The sequence below is a fragment of the Anas platyrhynchos genome, chromosome 25, assembly GCF_047663525.1.
Source record: "Anas platyrhynchos isolate ZD024472 breed Pekin duck chromosome 25, IASCAAS_PekinDuck_T2T, whole genome shotgun sequence".
In the NCBI taxonomy this organism is placed as follows: domain Eukaryota; kingdom Metazoa; phylum Chordata; class Aves; order Anseriformes; family Anatidae; genus Anas; species Anas platyrhynchos.
This window is the reverse complement of record NC_092611.1, coordinates 4,098,914-4,118,788: the sequence shown is the minus strand read 5'-3', so window position 1 is coordinate 4,118,788 and position 19,875 is coordinate 4,098,914. Positions and strand designations below refer to the sequence as shown.

General features: G+C 45.0%; 1 protein-coding gene across 7 annotated transcripts in view; it reads left to right on the top strand.

The window, feature by feature from the left end:
* Nucleotides 1–19,875, top strand: part of ARHGAP32 (Rho GTPase activating protein 32) — a 264,246-nt gene that overhangs the window by 58,063 nt on the left and 186,308 nt on the right. Inside the window, exon 1 of one of the 7 annotated variants that reach the window (XM_072027732.1) lies at nt 15,790–16,267. The exons of 5 other annotated variants lie outside the window; for them this stretch is intronic. The gene's annotated coding sequence lies outside the window, so the exon portion shown is untranslated. Of the gene's footprint in view, nt 1–15,789; nt 16,268–19,875 lie in introns of those variants that run through there. One more of the 7 variants, XM_072027726.1, reaches the window with a different exon arrangement.

Genomic DNA, 19,875 nt, shown 5'->3' with positions numbered 1-19,875 from the left:
CAGTTTGTGGGTTTATTTTAAGTAGGCCAGCACTAAAACACAAATTAAGATCCCAGAAATTTCTTTTGATTAGCTGCAAATTTGTAGAACTATGTGCAAAGGAGAAAGTGGGGGAACATATACTGCTGAGGACTCTGTAGACACTGAAATAATATGTCTGTGTACTCTGAGGCCACATAATGCAAGAACCTGCGACTCCAAGGGCACATATAAAAATGAAATTACAGTCTCTCAATAATACGCAGTGTATTTTTTCTGTGTAATTTTATTGGGTTTATTTTTTTGCTTGGCTCATAGTTAATGAAACTCGTGTTTAAAAAAATACATTTCAAGCTTCTGTTTGAAGATGGTTGTTGTATATTCTCACAGTCTTCTCTGTAATGAAATATTGGGGGAAGAACAGTGTTTTCTCCTTTTTGGGAAATTCTTGAAGAATTTTTGCAGTAAGAACGTTCCTATCCTTATTCCTTCATCCCATTTACTTTTTTTCCTGTTGGAGTGTTACGATCCTCAACAATAGCAAAAATGCATGGAATTTTACTGAAACCGGTTTGGAAATGTGTAGCATTTGTTCAAGTCTCTTACATGCATTGTGATGCACCCAGGATAAATTTTTAAGGAGAACATTTCTGGCTTATAAATTCTATAGGATGCCTTTCTTAAAAAATCCAACCCCTTGTGTGGTTTATATTTATTATGATTGGATGAAGCTGCAAGAAAAGTGGAACCCTTTCAACATCAAATATGGGTTTTGCTTTCATTGTGAACATGAGTGAGTAAGTTTGGCATATGAACTTGACCTCTGGTTTTCATGGTAGTAATAACTTCTCCATTCTACTTAACTGTTGCAAGGTTTTTTTTCTGGCAATGCTGTCCTTTTTATCTTTAACTGTAGAAAACTTCTTTATGTTCAGAAACTTAGATTTCATCTCATGGCTACTGATTTATTATTTCTAGTTTCTCAGAAACATAACATGCTTGTGTTGAAACTTATCCCTTTCTAAAATTAACAGAATAAATCTGGCAAGGTAGTAGATAGTTAGGGGCAATTAGATCTTTACAAGAGATCAAGGGCTTAAAAAAAAAAAAAAAAAAAAAAAAAAAAAAAAATATATATATATATATATATATAAATGAGAAGTATCTAAATCACAAGTACCACAGGATATGGGACAGAAGCTCCAGGACCTCTTTTTCTTTTTTCTTTTTTTCCTGATCTTAGTCTTTTCTTCCCTTTCCCCTCCTTTTTTTCCTTTTCTTTTTCCCCCTCTTCTTTTACTAGGCTTCTTTCCAGCTTTATCCGTAGAGACAAATGCAGAGGATGCTAAATGTCCTCTGCCTCATGACTGGCTATTCTGTTCCCAAGCCATCCTCAAGGTGAGACTTCACATCTGGCCAGCTCTGCGGGTGGAAGAAGACTGGTGCCGGCCGAATGAATCGCCACCAAGCTGCCTCGCCTGCAGCCAGCGCTGCACCTGGGTGTCCGCCCCGGCGGGTGATTTTCGTGACTCTCCAGTTTGCTGCCTCCTCTGTGCCTGGTCGGCTGTGTGTGGCATATCTCGTGGGAAGCCCCTGGTGAGGGTGAGCTCTGCAGCCTGCCTATTGAAAGTGTAATTGCATCGTAAGCTTCTCTGCTGGTCCTGTGACATTTGAAGAATGGGAATGTTCATAGGAAATTAATATATTCCACTTAAAACAGATCCTGAGCTCTTCTCAGGTGTGAAACCAACCCCAAACCCCTAGCTTGTAATTAAGACCCATTTTTTCCTGTTATTACTTGTTAGCTTGCATTACGTGAACCTCTCTTGAACATGAGAACACAGCTCTGCAGTAAGAGATGCCTTTCGGTTGTGAGCGGGGAGCAGCACTGCTGCCCAGGAGGCAAGCAGAGAATATTTCTGTGCGTGGGAGCTGGAGAGCTGCAAGCAGTCCTTGCCATGGTGTCCTGGTCACTCTGTCCTTCCACCAATAAATGGGGTGATGGTGCTGCCAGCCCTACATCCACGGGGACTTCACCCATGCACTGGGGTGGAGTACCCGGATTGTCTGCTGGTTAGAGAGGCTCTTGGGAGATAAAAATCTCCAGTGGTTGTGGCTTGTGGGATGTTAAAGCAGCTCTCGTGTCTAGAGATAGGGCAGCATGGCGCTCAGATGAGAAGCAGCTCATGGCTCGGATCTGATCTGAGCCTGATGTGTTGGTGGCACAGCTCGCAGACGAGGTGGAGGTCAGTCAGCTGGGGCAGAAGATCAGCATGAGGCAGGAGGGGCTGCGCCACGGCTGGCTGCTCGTCTGAAATCAGCCTGGTCCCCTGGGGCGAGGCCCTGTGCTGAATGCTGCTCAGAAAGGAGGGCAGTTGTGCACCTTGCTAGTACTGAGGGTCCTCTGCCTGCGTGTTCCTCACTTCAGCTTGCTGGTAGAGAACTCGCTGCGTTTCTTCACATGTCTTCATCCCGAAGCAAAGCACTGCCTGGCATGCGTTTGAGATTTCCTTGCCAGCTCCCAGAACGCCGAGCTTCCACTGGGATCCCAAGTGGGCTTCTGTGCACTGTGTGGAGCGTGGCACCAAAGCCAAAACGTGAATAAACATTTTGTATTGACTTCCATGTTAAAGAACTCTCTTTCATTCTCCAAGGTGGTATCAAATGTGGTATCGGATGCCCTGGCAGTGTCTGTCATGATGTCAGCTCCACGGACAGGTTATATTACTGAAAGCACCAAATCTACGGGGGATGTCTGCTGTGTGGTAACTTAGATCAGGATCAGTCGCAATCCCTTCCCTTCCTGCTAGTAAAATTATTCCAAGTAGTTTTATTTAACCATCTTTTTATTAAATACTTTAGTGCTTTCTCTGCACTGGAAGCAATATATTGGAAAAACATTTGGTATCAGGCACTGAAATTGAGCTTGCAGGGGAACATGGCTGCTGCTCCTGCAAAACCTCTGCATGACGGGTTAGGTGAAAACTTCATTTTTGCCCCTATTTGGCCTTATAGATTTATATATTTTTTTTTAATGGACCTCACCCTTTCAAAATCATATCCTATGTTTAAAATGTAAGTTACTGTGTTACTACACGGTGTTTCAATATGCTAGCTTGGTAATAAGCATGTTATCTATTTTGAATTAACATTGTAATATCAGGTCTAGTGCTGCGCTGCACTAAAGCAGAGGCCTTGGGGATGCTGAAATCCTTCCTAGTGACTGTATTGCTTCAGACTGTGGGAGCTGTAAAGCTAAATTCATTTAGATTTGTTTACGGAGAGCAGGTTTCTGCCGGGTGAACCCTGGAAATGCCACGAGGTTTCTGCCCTGTTACGAGGAGGGGCGCCGTGGAAGAGGCAGCAGCGCAGCTGCTGTCACAGGCGGTCAGTGTGTGGGCCGGTGTGCTCAGGGAGAGGCAGCTCACGGCAGAAGTGGGGGGGAGAAAAAGGTGTTTGGATGTAAAGGCTCATAAAGTAGTGCGGGTTTTGTGCTAAATGAACCTGCCTGGTTGCATTTTTTCCATAACTCACGGTGTTCGGCATGCCCCAACTTTTCTTGCTGAAGTTTTTCTTGCTCTGAGTTTAGGGACGAGCTTCGCCTCACGTCTCTGAGACCTGCTGTGCCTTCCCCCGTACCTGGGAAGCACTTTTTCCCTAAGCACTTGTCACTTCAAGCACTCATTTTTCTAATCAAAAGGCATTTAATGTGCCTTTCACTTTCATAGTCTTCATTTAAATGCGGTCCCTTGAACTACACACCTGGTAATTGGATGCACAGTTTAATGCTTCTGGAACGCTGGTGTTTGGCACCACCAGAATGTGAATCAAATCAGCCATGAGTTCTCCTGTTTGATCCGTAAGAGACATGTTTTTGAGTTTTGCTCAGTGTTTTAAGTTACAGGAATGGGCTAGATTTGATTTGGAAATATCAGGCCTTTTTAATATAAACCTAGGTTATATTTTTGAAGCAAATCCATGAACCTGGAGAGCTTGTAGTGAGCATCAGAAGCCTGATAGCTGGCTACCTGTGTAACTGTGAACTGCATCAATAGAGCTTAGATTTTCTTTATTTTTGAATATGTTGATTTCTAGGAAGTTTATTGTAGAATTTTTTTTTTTAAACCCTTTGATGAGGTGTTCCTCACCAAACAGGTAATAGACCACAAGACGCAGACAGCAGGATATTGCTGTTGCTGCAAATTGGAGAGCCTTTGCAGAGGCACCAGCTTTAGCACCAGTGATGGCTTACTGTAACAGCCATTACAGCACGAAATTGTCAGAAACATCCCAGTAATAAACTTGCGCGGTTGAAATTTATCCATTGCCTCCCAGAGATTCATCCCTCAGGAGTTCTTCACAGCGCTTGTTTTCATGCTGGAAATATGAACACATTTAACAGTTGCACAACAGTGCAGCACATCTTTAAAGATATTTATAAACAAGTTTCGTAATGCTTCCCTGATTGAGCAGCCACCTCTTGCTTACAGTGCTGTTGGTGACAGTGGTTGTATTCTGGTGATTATTTTTGATACGCAGCTCTCCGAAACAGAGGCGGTCTTTGTGTTGGTGCAGCACTTTGCTCGGTAGGAGCTTCCAGCCAGTTCTGTAGTAGTATTGTAGAATAATTGCACTTGGTTTTCTAAGTTTGTTTCCTCAGTTTGTCCTACAACAAGCACAAAAGGAACATGTGACTCCTGCTCTGAGATTTTGTTGCCCAGCCATTCAGTTTCCTCCGGTGAACTATCTGCACGCTCAGGCTTTAAGGAAGATTTATTCTGGGGAGCAGGGGATGGGATGGGGACAATTTTCAGCTAGCTCTTTTTATTTATATTTGAAGAGCAGTCTCCAAATCGTTATTGTGGCAAATGTACATCCTTTTTATAAAAATACTCATCTATAAATATTGATTATGATAAGTTCTGTGCACCAAATTACAGCCTGCCTATGCCAGGGCATGATTCACCTCCTGCTGCATGGCAGTTGTCACCCAGGAGTCTGGCACTCTTGTTTCTTTTTATAGCTGTGACTTCAACATAGTGAATTTCTTCCTCCTTTGTCTTACAGCAAGTGAGTCTTGAGACATCTTAAAGCCATGTGTGTATCGGTGAGACTTAAAAGTGGCGGCCTGGCCCTCCTTGAAAGAAAGCCCAGACGTTGCATCTGACTGTTCACCTGTGTGATGGGACAAATAGGCTGAACAAACCACTCTGAATTATTGGTGCCCTCTCTGTTCCCCTGGGAGCACATCTGGGTTTGCAGGCACTAGGGGAATCGTGTCCTGTGTGCAGTGAGTGCAGCTGTTGGGCACAGGAGGCATGCAGCAACCTCTCCCGTTGTTTTCCCCCTCCCAAAGCTATTTTGCAGTACAGCCACCTCACGTCTCCAGCAAACTTCCCACCCTTACACTGAAGGGGTGGTGCATTGATTTACTGACGGCTTCTTTTGCCATTATCCTCCTTTAAAATGGACTTAAAGAGGTGGGCTGAGGCTTGGTGCCAGGCAGCTGTGGTTGATGTCAATACAAGGATCTGCTCTTCGGCTGCCCTGGGCTTACAGCAGAAGGCCACCTGTTCCTCTGGTGATGCATTACGTTCTGTCCTGCTGGACTACTTGAAGTTAGGTTAGGTTTGAGTTAGACTTTCATGTCCTATTGTCTTCTATGAAGAAATCTACTTAATACTTGCTTGTTTTATGTTTAGTTTTCAGAAGTGACCTTAAAGGGCTTGTTTTAGCTTAACAAGAAGTGCAGGTAACTGCATTGAGATCACATCCTTTATGGCGCAATGTGGATTTTCTTCCTGTTTTATTGAGAGAGAAAAATCTGTACTGTTAAACCTTTGTGGACTGTAAGGGATTGCAGACCTGGGAGTCGGGAGCCCTGTACTGGAATCCCACAGTAATTGGTTGTGTGTGCTCAGACAAGTTATTTAATGTCCCATCCTTTTGTTTCTTTTCCAGCTTTTCTGTGCAAATTCTTATGTGTTTTGAATGTTTCCGCTGGCACTGCAGGGTGTGATCTGACTGGGATGCCTAGGCACTATTGGAGCTAGCTTTCCTTGAGGGAAAAATATAAATTTTTTTAAGCATTTTTTTTAATGATGATGAGAACCCAGCTACTAGAATCTTCTGTATTCTTTTCTCGTTTTCTAAAAAAATCATTTGAAAGCTGTAGCATACCTGAAATTTTGTACCTGTTGAGCACTCGTGCATGAAATAGATACTGAAAGACCAAAGATATGCTCAAAACACCTTGCATTGAATGTCTTGAGGAATCCTGTTCCTGTCACCCCAAAAGACCAGGGTCTAAGCCTTGACCCAGGGTTGCACAGGTAGAGTGTTTTTCAAGCATATGCTGTGTTTAGCAAGTTATGCTAGGTTCCTACTCTTTAATTGGCAAAGAACCTGATTTATGCCAACAGCAATTCTTTGGGAAATAATGAAAGCAAGTTTGTGAACCAAAAAGAGTTCAGTCTAACCAGTGAGTTGGCTTTAGGGAGAATTCTGCTCTCCCATACGAAGGAAGTTGCAAAGGAAATAATACCTCTTGCTCTTCCAGCTGAATTTAGCTGAATTTGTAGGTTGTTTTTGTTTGTTTTATTTGGCTTTTTTTGTTTGTTTATTTTCTTCTTCTTTTTCCCCACCCCCTCAAATAGTGGCATCCTTTCAAGCTGTGTTCAGGAGACCATAGTTTAAAAAAGTGAATGGGATGTGTTTTCAAAAACATGGTGCAAGATGACTTCTCTTACGCTGGAGCAAGGTAGGCAACAGGAGAGTAGACAAGAGCGGAGCATCCTGGTGTCTCCTCTGTTTTGTGACTATCTGAGGGTCTTGTCCCAAAAAGTTGCTTATGAACTTCAGGTTTTTGAACCCAGTCTTAGTGGTTTAAGAAGTCACCTCTTAAGTTATATGCAATGATAATAAACATCACAGGGAAAGGAGAGGCAATAATTGTACGCATCCCAGCTTTTTGCTGAGTGAGGTAAATCCAGTATATGCTAAAATGAGTAGTAAGCATTGCGTGTATGCAAAATCCTGTTCTTACCCATTACCAAATAACCTACTGCGTTGTGTGAATACCTACTGCAAAACGTTGTACTTGGAGTGAAAACCAGCTCTGCTGCAGAACTTTGAGCACAAAGACAAAAAGTTTAACTTCTTGGAGTTGTAAAATCTTCTGTTAGTTCCAATTACCGTGAAACTGCTTAAATCTATTTCTTCAGTTTGTGTTTAATTTTAGTTATCTGTGGATATGCGGATATCTATAAATGGTACCTTGTGGAGACTGTCTGCTTTTTAACTGCTGGCTTTACACCTTGTGTGCTCATTAAATTGTTGAATTAAGTGTTCCTTAATGATGGTAAGAACCCAACTACTAGAATCTGCTGTATTCTTTTCTGGTTTTGTAAAGTATCACTTGAAAGTTGTAGCACACCTGAAGTTAACTTGTTTAAATTTAATGAGGAAGCATCTTTTTATCCTACCAGGGGCTGTTTCCAGTTCATCTGTCTAAATCTTACTGTTTTCTTCTCAGTGGTGATGGTTTGGAAGCCGTGGTGTTAAAGCCTCGACGTGCCACACCTCAGTGCTGGGCTCTCGTGGTTTGGGGATGAGTTACCCTGAGCTGCTTCCAAGCCACGCTGCTTTTAAGGGAAGCTTTCAGCATCTTACCTCTTGTTTTCTGGCACATTTAACAACTCACATTCCTTTTCCCATCAAACCAGTATCCTTGGTGTGTTAGGTGTTGTAGATGTTGAGCCTGGGGCAGGGCACTAATACCTTTCTGTGTGTGTCCTTTTCTCCCTTTTAAGATCTCTCACTGCAACATGCACCCAAGCTTCTTGAATGTTGTTCTCTGTGCAAACTAATGAAAATTTTGCTAAAGAAATTCCCCAAGCTCTGTCTCAGTCTTATTTTCTTCTGGTGCTTCTCGGCTTTATTATAGTTTTAAAAGATTAGATTATACACATAAGAAAAGCAATTAACAAGAATCTGTGTATAAAAATGGATTGTGATGACAGAAAATTAGATGTCTTTCATCTCCTTTTTTTCATTTGAGGAAAAGGAAGTGTCATCTCTTCTCTATGTTCAAAACAGCCATTTTATTCTCATTTAACTCTGTTCTGTGTTGTTTTTTTTTTAAAAGCTTTCAGTGGTACATTAAAAAAAAAAAAAAAAAAAAAAAAACAGCAAAAACCAGAAGCTGTACGTGGAGAAAATTCAGAATATATTTTTAAGCAGAAAATATTTATGTCCAGTTTTTAACAAAATCAGTGCTTTTTTCATGCCGAGATTATCGTAAAGATGTGTGCTGTGTTTTGTCTTCATGTACTTTATATGCTGGTGTCAGTGGTAGTTGGAATCGCTCCTTCCCCTTGAACATCAGAAGATTGGCGAAAGCTTGGAGCTCCAGTGGCTGTCCTTGGAGGCAGGAGTAGGAGCAGCATTTCTCGCCATGCAACATTTGTATTATGTAATGTCTGTGAGCTACGTTTCCATTCGTTATCCGCTTCTGCAATATTTAAAAAAACAAACAACCCCAGTACCAGCAAGAAGTTGCTCTGTCACTGAGGTCTGCAATTAATGCAGTTCTCTAGCTGTAGAACCGATGTAGTTAATAAGACATTGAATGACAGTTTCTTGGAATATTACTTGAGACCTCACAAAACAGAATATTCATGTGTTTATGATGTGGGAATGTAGGAGAAGTTGCAGATACAGAACTGGGACTGAAGTAATCTCCCTGCAGGCGAAGATAATATGCTACCCCCATGCACTGAGAAGTTTCAGCCCTGTTTAGAGGGATTATGCATATTGTGTTTCTTTCATGTTGTTTGTTTATTTGTGTCCTTTCTGTTGAGCAGGCACCTTCTGCAAAGCACAGGCTGAAGTATGGCGTCAGCCCGTTTATTCAGCCCTTACCATCACAGCCGATCCCACACCTAATTTATTTGGAGGGTTCCAGCCAGTTATATTTGCAAGCAATTGAGACCTGCCAGCTCTAGGAGCAGAGCACAGCCTCTTCCAAATGATTGTGAACACCTCTATCCGTCCTGCTGTGTTTTCCCTGTTCTAAGCAGCGAGCCCGGTGGGAGATCATCCTGTGCTTTTCAAGCATTCTTGATTGTGGTATTAAGGAAGAAAGACTTGTGCTGAGCACACTGGATACTTGATTTAACTTTGGCATTTCTTTTGTCTGTAAAACATTAGGCATAAAACGTTGATTAGGGACAGCTGAAGGACATTGCTAAACTCCTCCAACCTCTCTCCGTAAGTTTAACAATTGCAAGATTCACTTGAAAAGTGACTGATTTTACTCTGTTGGAGTAAAGGAGTTTCTTACAAAGCAGCATTTGGGAAAGGGGAAGAAAAATATGTTCATCCATGGGTGAATACGAGTATGGATAAGAGGTGGGGGAAGAGCTGATTTTCAGGAAAATGAAAATGGGAAGTGAATAAAGTAACAGCAGGATGGTGAGAGATGCAAGTGGGGAAGCAGGGGGCGATAAGGCAGAGAGCAGGAAATTTGAAAGGATAAGAACCTGAAAAAGAGTATAGTTGTGTAAGAACCTGGTAGAGGAAAGCAGTGAAAAAAAGATAGGAACAGCAAAGTGAAAGTTCTGGTGAGCTTCATGGTTTAGTTCATCTGGGGCTTAAGACAGACCTTTTTTTTTTTAACACCAGTGGAGGGGGACAGATTCTGGAAGCCTTTTTGCACTATGAAAGCAAAGGGAGAGGTCGTGAGAAGTTATTTAAAGATACCTTCTTGCTGTAATAGTGTTCCTGTGGAATCCAGCTTCAGTTAATGAAGCTTCATGCAGGCACCAAGGCTCACCTTGGTGAGATGTGGTGGCCTGGCTTTGTTAGCCATTCAGGAAGGCTCAGTCCTTAATCGCTAATCTCTGAAGAAGCACACGTTCTTTTCTGGGTAAGTGTGAAAAACCTGGCCTGACTCTATTAATCCACGCTCTGGGAGATCACAGGCACATCTTTGGTAATTTTTGAGTTATCATTCGTCTGCTCTTTCGCACTTCCCTGTTGTTCCTAATGAGAACATTGGCAATGTCCCTTCATAGCAAGGTGCTATGAAGTGCTTGGATGGTGAATGTGAAAAACAGAGATGTAACTCCATTTAGGTGACAGGAAGCATAAAACCATGACAATATACAGACAGGAATACCTAAACCGTACCATTTCAAACTTTAATGTCCAAACAAGCAAAACTATGGGACCATTTCGGAGAGGGTGATTCAGAATGAAAGGAGAATGTGAAAAGAACAGACAATGACAGAAGACAAAAATTGTCCTTCCTCTTTCCTTGCAACTGTCTTGGGGAAATTTTTAATTGAGAGCTTTTATCCAAGAGGATACTAAGGTGAGATAGATAGGGACAGAATTATTACCACTCGTCTACAGTGTATTCCTGCAAGTCAAATTAGAGTTGGCTAATATAAGAAACAGAGCAGCCTGTTGCTGGCCTTATGTGGGAGGGAGTCCTTTGTATGACTGCATATTTAGGCACTGGGTGCCTGATGGGGTTTGTGACAGCTACCCGATAGGTACTTAAAGGAAATTCTTTCTCAGGGGTGGGATGCGTGCTGGTACACAGGCATGGAGCTGAATCATTGCTGCAGAGGACCGACTGTGCAATCCCATCAGATATTTTTACGTGTCCTCTAGGTGAGCTACTCTGATGGCCTGGATTGCTGGTGGTGCTAACAGCTGGCACAGTTTTCAGCTCCTGGGACAAAATTGCCATTACCAAGGTGTTTGGAGAGGATCAGCTTATATGTGAAGAGCAGCTGGTGGAAAGGGACTTGAGTAACTGTGGAATGATGCTCAGAAATGAGAGGGACGGACAGATGGGGGAAGCATTCAAAAACGTTCAACTACCGTGCAGTCTGTTTCAGTGATAGATACCCAGATGCTCAAATCCCTCTCAGGATGTTCTGTTTCTTTGTTATTGCTAGCCTCTTGTACGGGAGAGGAATTGCTCCCTTAAGTGCTGTCCTTCGGGGCCAAAAAGCTGTTATCTCTGAGGACTTTGACCTGGTCACAGCGACATGTGCCTGTGTCAATTGCCATTCGACCCGTTCCCCTATTACTCAAACCCTGACTCCAGACTTGGCCACCTTCCACTCAGACACTCCTTTTGCAGGCGAGGCAGTCCTCTTGCATCATCAAACTGTCATGAAAAGACAGCGCCGCTCTCTTCCCCACGAGTCTTACAGGTGGCAGAGCTCTTCAGAGCAGCATCAGGTGCCCGGCCACCTTCTGTTTTCCCTGAGCCTGCCTCTGCTTGCTCTCTGCTACTGAGCCTGCTCTACATTTTCTGCACGTCCGGAGGAAAACAAAACGTGTGGGGTAACTGCTGTGTTTGCTTTTCTCTCTCATGTCTCTGTTCAGTGTCCCTCAGGACCTTTCTTGTCCTGGCAGTTTATCTTGCATTTTCGCTAGGCTCAGGTGGGTAGGTTTTCAAATGAGGCTGATGATCCATTTCTACAAAGGTGACTTCTGAACGTGTAAATGTTAAATATGTTAAATAAAGCTTCCCTTTTCTTTTATAACACAAAGCTCTCTTTTTCCATGTCTAACCCATTTGAGGGATACATTTCAAACCCATGCTTTCCCCCTACCCCTTCATGTCTCTCTCCCTAGAGGGCAGGTGGCTGAGGTGTTGACGGTGCTGAGTGCAAGCAGGTGGATTGCGCAGACACACCTTGAGCATCGCAGGGCACTCGTGCAGGCATGAACTTGTACCGAGAGGCAGCTTGTTGAGGCTGCTTGACGAAGGAAGAAAGGCACTGTGGGAGCACTGAAATTAGTCACCTAGCTTGGAGTCTGCTCCACGAGGCTGGATTCCTCCTCACCTCGCAGTGAGGTTGCACAAACTGTGTTGCAGGAAGCGCCTGTTTCTCCTGGCAGGGGTTGCACCGGAGAAGGTCACGGTTCCTGACTTAAAAATACCTGCAACATGTCCCGTGCTGGGTACAGAGCTGGGTGGCTGCTCTGTAGCTTCCCTTTTCTCTCTGGTTTCTAGTCCAGCTGAAGTACAGGCATCCTGTTTTAATTTTGCACTTGTCATTTTCACAGTACCAAATTCAGATCAGAATGGATATAAAGTAGGTTAGGCTGTGTCTTCCCTGCAGCGGTGTCGTGCCAGAGGTCACCCACCTCATCGTGCAGTGTGGGTGCCACAAGATTTTTGCACGGGCACAGTGCCCAGGCGGTGCCTGGAGGGTCGGTCTGGCCTCAGGGTAAGGCAGGGGTCGTGCTATGATGGCTCTACTTTCTTGGTGGGCAGCTCTGGCAATAGCTTTACTGATGGATGTCCCTTTAATGACCCAGGTTGTTTAAAAAGTAATAAAGAAAAAATGCACCTGATACCTTTAAAGAAGGACTTGGCTGGCAGTTGAGGATGCTCCATGTTACGTGCCCGGCGTGACGAGGAGGTTTTCCTCTGCATCTCAGCACCCCCCCTCCTCTGACCTGAGGTGTCGGCAGGGCTGGTTTTTCAGGGAGATCCTAAACTTTCTTTCCTTGTCCTTCCCCTGATACTGCATATACGGGTACTATGGAGTGTGTTTATAGAGGAATCCATAAAATATCTTCAGCTGATCATCAGAAGAACGAGGTCCATACCAAGGAATCCAGCAAGCAGTAACTGTCACGGAGATGTACCAATGCAGAGCCGTATAAAGGGCCTTTGAAGATGATTAATTGCGGAGGTGTGCGGTCCTGGCGGTAGCCTTGTCTTTTAAATAGAGCCTTGAGCACAGTTCTCGTATGGGAGCATGTGCAGGAATGCAAACTCCCCTTTGGACAGGGATTAGAAGGCGGCTGCTGCAGCCTGCTCAGCGTTGGTTTTCTTCCCGGGGAAGGCACGGCTTGGACCAGCCCTCGGAGACTCCTTTAACTGAGCCGTACAGAAGGAGCGTCTGATGTGGTGAGGAGGGGTTGAAAGGCTTTAACATATGTTTTGTCAGTCAGAAATTGCAGCCTGTTTTTCTCCTTCTTGTGCTGTGATTCACCAAGTCTTTCCGGTATAAAAACTTGGTCGTATAACATGGGATCGAACAGAGTGAGCCACGGAGCGCAGTCATTCACAGAAGGCAAATGTCCTGTCATATGCTTCAGCAGAGAGCACTTTGTGACCTGGGTCATCAATTAGCGATGAAATAGTTCTTGTCTCGGGCTAGCCGCAAGATTTTCTTTTCAATATTTTAGCTTCTTGGTTCCAGCTGGCCAGTTGGTCTTCACGTTTCCTGAACTTGTGCCAGGGCATGTTGAGCAACGCCTTACCGAAAATTTTGGTTGTAATATACAGTATTAAGATGGAGGTGCTTAAAGTCATTTAGGCAAATATATATATATATATCTCAACACTGAGATATTTTTCCATTAAATTTCATTTGCTTTTGGAAGCAAAAGTAGTCCTACATTATCTTGTCATGCATACATTATTAATTGAATTCATTTTTAATTTAATGAAAAATTATGCTAGAGCAAGGGAGGAAGCTGTCTTGTAGCATCCTTGCTCTTTCTTTGCCTAGATAACCTCAAGCAGTCAAAGAGGTAAGATTTAAAATCCATTCTCGGTCAGAATTTTTCTCCTTAAATGGAGCAGTGTTTACATTCAGGAAACTATCAAAGGAGGAACGAATGCATCCGCGGAGGTGACAAGTGGTATTCAGGTTGTATAATCTCATTCTTTGTGGTTGGCAGAAGTTTCTGTTAGAGAACTGTCTGAAAAGGAGTTCTCAATGCAGTTTCCCCATTTAAGTAGTAGAGGGTTGAATCATTGTGTAAAGCTAATTATCATTCTTGTAAGCTGTCACCATGGAAGTTAGTGAGTTGGTCAGGAGGGTGGCTGTGTCAGAAAGAAGCTCTGGGTTGGGGAGCTGATCCTGCCCGGCTCTCTGTTCCCCCGAGGATTAGGAGAAAATGTTCCCAGCAAATTGGAGCTTGCAGTTACTGATGCTGTTCTGCTCTGTTCTCTTCAGTAAAAAGAAAAAAAAAAAAAGAAAAAGAAAAAACAAACACACACAGTCCTCACCACAGTTGGGACCAAATTTTTATTTTTCTATTGTTGTGATAATTTGGTCCCAAATCAGTACAAATGTAGCTGACTGGGGAGCAGACCTCATCTGTAAGAGAAATGATCCATTACTGTCAAAACTCGCCTTCAGCAGAAATAATCAAGCTCGTGTGCGGTAAGGCTGTCTGTTTACATCACACTGTAGCACAGTTTTGGGCCCGAGCTTCCACAGGATGTCTTAAGACCCTTTTTAAAATGTGGCATAGAAATGTTCACAGCTGTGTTTCCTAATAACCGGTGAATTCCTGTAGGCTCCCGAAGAAAATACTTATTTTTTTGTTGTTTAAGTATAGAATCCAGAGCTCTGGTCTCGAGTAAAGGCAGAAAAAGGCACAAATAAAAATCCAGGGTGTCTCTCTCTAGCCGTGGGGAGTTGGCAGTCAGAGCATGAGCCGACAGGTAGTATCTGATGCAGACAGCCAAGCCAAGCGGCGCTGAGACGATGCGCGAGTGTGGCTGGCAGCGCTGCAGCCCCAAGTGCAGCAGCAGCACGGCACCCTCAGTGGCAGTGGCCCTGCTAAAACCCTGTGCAGGGGTGAATGTGGCTCCTGCCTACGTCCTCAGCAGGCACAGCACCTGCCGGAGCTGTACCCTGACGGCATCTCCTTGTGCTTGTCCCCACAGCTTCTGGCCCACCAATACGCCCAGCGGCACACCTTGGGCTCTGACCCATGCGGTATGGGTATGGGCAGGAGCTGTTGAGTTCCTGTGCTTTATCCCTTTATTAAACGGGTCTGCTCTTGCTCCATGCCGCATTGCTACAGGATGCACCCTTACGGATGCACTTTACATGTCTGGGCTCTCAGAGCTCTGTTTTATCCTGGTGCAAAGTGAGAAGAGTTGTTTTTAAATGAGCGTATTATTTCGTATTCATTTCTCTTTATTTTTAGCTTGTCCTACCGGGGCAGGTCTGTTTTGGTGAAACAAAGAAAAATTAGCATTGGGAGAAAGGGATTTAGAAACAGTCGTTCAGGCTTTCTAGGCACGGAACAGGGAGAACCTGTTTGCTCTGCCCGCTTTGCCAGGCTTGAAGCTTTCCCTGCCGCAGCCGCTGAACCAAGGTGAGCCGAGTCCTCACACACTGGGTCTAACTAACAAGGTGGAGCTGCTCAGTTACACAGCACTTAGCCAACAACACTGATCTGACCATTTAAAAAGAAAAAATCAATAGTTATATTGACTGTTCTGCATAATTGGGGACTGGGTAGCCTTTTCCCTGGAACTTTAAGCAAGAAAGCGTTTCTATTTAGTAAATCTTCTGTCTTTTAGGCCTTGTGTTACACCGAGAGAGCACAGATTACACGTTGGGTTTCCCTGGGCTCTATTCCTGCGTATAGGCAGCAGCTGATGTTATTTGTTACAAATTACAGCTTGTGTTTTTGAGCTAGACCTTCAGCAAATAGCGGCAGTAATGCAAAGAACTTGCACCATTTCTCGGAGGTGGGAATAGCTCTGCGTTTTGTACCGGTACAGAAAGATTAAAACAACTTGATCAAGGTCACGCAGCAAGCTAATGGCAAAGCCAGGACTGAAAGGCACTCATCCATCATCCTGCTTCTCCCCTTTATTTGCTGGTCCTCGCTGCCTCTTAGGGATATTTAATCTTCTAGCCTGCTGCAGAGGGGGGCTGATGAAACACTTCAGTCCTTTCATGGGATCTGAAAGTTGGCTAATAAAAGCTTATTCCTCATTTACGGTTCAGTGTATAAACTGGAAAGTGGGAAGCGTAATATCAGCTTTGCAGAACTTTTAAAGCAGGCTGCGTAAAGGCAGAAATCAATCCAGCCGCACGGGTCTCCTCTGGGAACCCTGCAGATCCTAGCCAATTTCCAAAAAGCAGGAAGCAGAACCCTGAGGAAATGAGGTCGCAGCAGCTGACACAGCTGGGAATAGCCTCCGTTTTGGTCGCTCGCAGAAGTTGAATTTTGGGGTGAAAACATCCGGCTCGGGCAAGGACATCCCTGCGGGGTGCCGGGCACAGGGCAGGAGGGCAGCACGCCGCCTCGCGCAGCTGGGGCAGGGTTTCAGCTGCAGTGCCTGTGGCAGCCTCGGGAGAACAACGGGGAGCGGAGCTGCCGAGGGAAGGCAGAACGGGAGCCCGGCGTCGCGGGTGCTCCGCATCTTGCTCAGCTTCCCCGGGCGTGCGGAGCTTCGCCAGGACACAGGGGCGGCAGCGGGTGAGCCCCAAAGGTCAGTGCTGCTGCTACGTCCCCGCACGTGAGCGTGGCGGAGATGCTCGCTGTGCTGTTAACCCTGTTGGCTCACCAACGGAGCGCTGGTGGGTGCGGATCGCCGAGGACTGGGATCGTTTCGCAGCTGGCCCCAGGCAGCGATGCCTTATAAGCATGCAGAGCGTAATGTTCAGAAGGCAAGCGTGTCATTTTCACTGAGCTAATGCAACTTCATTTCAATTTTTAGTGTATTTTTCAGCGTATGTATATGACTATCTTTTAAGTGGTTGAGTATTTGAATGGAGAAGGGTTAATTGCACCCTTCGATCAGATTACGCTGCATGGCTTACGCTAGCATGTAGAAAGCAGATGAAGTATAATTTGGCATCCCTTTTCCTTCGTGTGGCGTGGTCTTTGAGGCATTTTCCGTGTGTGTAGAACGTTGTTGTTAGTGTGAGTGAAACCTGCGTGCTTTTAACCAGCAGTGAAATCCCTCCTGTCTGTGGCGGAGTGAAGCACACGCTCTGCACTTGTGCTGTGCGAAAACAGCACTGGGCAAAAGGTTCTGTGCTGAGCATCTACGTGTACTTTTCCTTTTTAACGGGTAACTAAGTGCTGCTGATACGGCGTGGATTTAGGAGCAGTAGTTGTGGAGGGGCCAGGTTATTGTGTAGCTTAAATTCTCGTGGAATGAGCCAGGGCTGATTATCTTCATGGCAAATCGTCTCCTTCACCCTAGGCTTAGATTTATTCTGTGGCTGATATGAAATAAGCCTATTGCTGTTACACTTCAGTTGGGATTTTCTACTTTAAGGCTGAGAGTGCATAAATATTTCCTGGTGGAAAAAAGGGAGGGAGGTGGGGAACCAGCATAATTTAAAACTTGCCTCCCTGGGCATGCTGTTACCACCTACCTGGTTTAAAGATCAAGAGCATTTCTACCAAACTAAAAGTTATTTATGGACATAGCTGCCAGAAGCTGAAGACACAGGTTCTTATTTCACTGTAGAATACATTATCAACAAAGTCTTGATAATTTATGCTAACTCCACCCACTTCAGTTTACACTGCCAGAAGCTGAAGGAGAAAGGCTCATAGCAGCACTGCAAAATTCCTCCGAGTCTGCTTTCTTATCTTCAAGTATTTTGCCGTAGGAGAGCTGCTACTGGGTATCTTTGTATTGTTCTACCAGTGACTGAGGTGCTGTGAGAAAGCCAGTTTGGTGGTTTTGGTTCCCCTTTCTCAAAAAGAAAACTGTATTTAAAAATTAAATGTGTGTAGCGTGCTGATGCTGGAGCCCTCACACTCCCCAGCCTCCTTTGTGACAGAAAAAGCACAATGCACAATACATTAGCATTCATGTATACGCATGCACAAACGCTGTATAGAGCTCCGTAAATAGGATCTCCAGAGGATTTCTGTTCCATGTGAATTCCCTTGGGAATGTGAGTGTTGGGGCGCGCAGCTCCTGCAGAGCGAGACCTCCGACATTGCAAGTGGCCGGCACCAGCAGCACGTGGGATTCCGGGTCCGGGGCTAAGGAAAGGTAAAGTTTAGCAATGATTTGATGCAACCTATGCCGGTTTCATCCAAACAGATCTTGTATTTCAGGGAAGCCTGTGGATTAAATGTATTTGAGTGAGAATCCCCCTTTTTTTCCCTCCTGCCACTTGCGCAGAGTCCAGAGTGTGACAGAACCTGGTTCAGGCTCACTGGGGCTGAGTCTCCGAAGGGGAGATCTCTTACCCCTGTGCGTCCTGCGTCCTGCTTTTCGAAGCAGAGATGAAAATTAGCATCGTCTCTTACAAGACTTGCCCTTAATAGGATTACAGAAGTATTTTAAACTCTGTACTCAGCCCGCTGCTCCTGGCACTGATACCAGGAGCGTGGGGAGTTTGGCTGTTGGCGTAAAGGTAAATCCAGGCAGCAAGAACCGAGCTGAAACATTTCTTCTGCTGGGGAAACCAGGTTGTATTCTGGGCGGTACGTGGACGGATTGCAGTCTCCTGGCCTGGTGCATAGCAGTAGCTCTGTGGCTGGAGGGGAAAGGGGAATGAAACAGCAGCTCCAGAGCTTGTCACCCAGCGGTCATCCCAGGGGCAGGCGCAGCACGGCACGGAGCAGCCGGCGATGTTGGCACTGGGGGCATCTTCTCCGCAGGTGACCCTCGGTGACCCGTCCCTCCATCCGTACAGGATCAAGTAACCAGTTGTTCCTGCGCTATTAGAATTTGTCTGGGCACCATTCCCACTTGCTTGCTCTAACATCTCCCAATTAACGTATCTGATTATTCTTTAACAATTTATAGCTATTGACAGTGTGCTTCAAAACTGAAAGTCCTATGTTCTCTTGATACAGAGCTTAGAGTACCAGGAGGGTGTGATCCTGTGTGTAGAGGTAGAGGACACAGAGTATAGTTTTTTAAAGCAAGTTTCTCTTCCAGAACTGAAAGCTTTCAGCTGGACATGTTGGTCTTAAAAACAAAGAAAAAAAACTGCCATGATAAAAACTTCTCACTTAGTTAAATACGTGTTTTTTTTATTAGTATTTTTTTTAAGGGGGGGGACACTTTAAAAATCTTTAAGTAATGCCCACTTGTTTCTCAGCCTTGTGTATATTGAGGACATTCCCATTTTGACTGAAAGTTGGGAAAATGTAGTGCTCAGGAATTTTTAAGAGATTTGTTTTCAGATGCTTTTTGTGCTTGAAGGTGAGCTGGAGATGACCGATGAGAAATAATTGAGCAAGACTGAGAGCAAAGAGAAGAGAGATGCAAGAAGAAAGGAGAGGCAAAGTGTGAAGTGGAGGCTGAGAGGTGGCAGAGTGAGAGGACAGGAGGAAACAGTGAGTTCGGAGTGGGGGGTGCGAAGGACAAAGCAGAGGAATTGGGCTGGGGTCTGAGCCTTCCAGTCGCGGGGATGCTGAGTGAGGCAGGTGGGCATCGAGCTGCTGAGTCAGAACAGGGCAGGTTTTACTGTGCATGCATTGAAAATGAAGCAAGGCAGATGTAGTGTCTGATGTGTACCTTGGGATGTGTGCGCCTCCAAACTTGCTGTACCTTGGGAACAGGAACTGGCTGCAGCAGCGAGGGCTGCGAGGTGGAGTAGGCAGCTCCTTGGTTTCATCGCGTTTCTTTGCACAGGCACATGGTGCTGTCAGCTCCCTGTTCTCCTTGGTTGTGGAAGGAGCTTCCTGCGTACTGTTCACAGGGAAGAGCTTGCAAATGTGTTTGAAGTGTGTGTCCCCAGAGCAAATTCCAATATAACCTCTGCGCTTACACGTGTGGGTGCCTCGTGGCTGCTCTTTTGCTCTGGCCTGATGGTGAGGACCAGAGCATGAGTCAGAGCGAGGATGGCAGGAGGAAGAACTGGAGCTTGGCACCCTTGCTTTGAAGGGTCTTGCTTATGTTCTGGCTTCTCTTGTGCCATGTGCTCCTTCTGCTTGTGCTTTCTGAAACTGAATGCAAAATTCGTTATCCCAGCACCTCTGGAGACACCTCGGAGGTGATCTGATTCCAGTTCGTAGGTCTGCTGCCTTTTCTTATGGGACCCCAAATCTAATCTGGTTTTCTTCCCCCCTTGCACAAAATCAGCAGTAGCAGCGCAACGCTTACCAAAAGACTTGGCC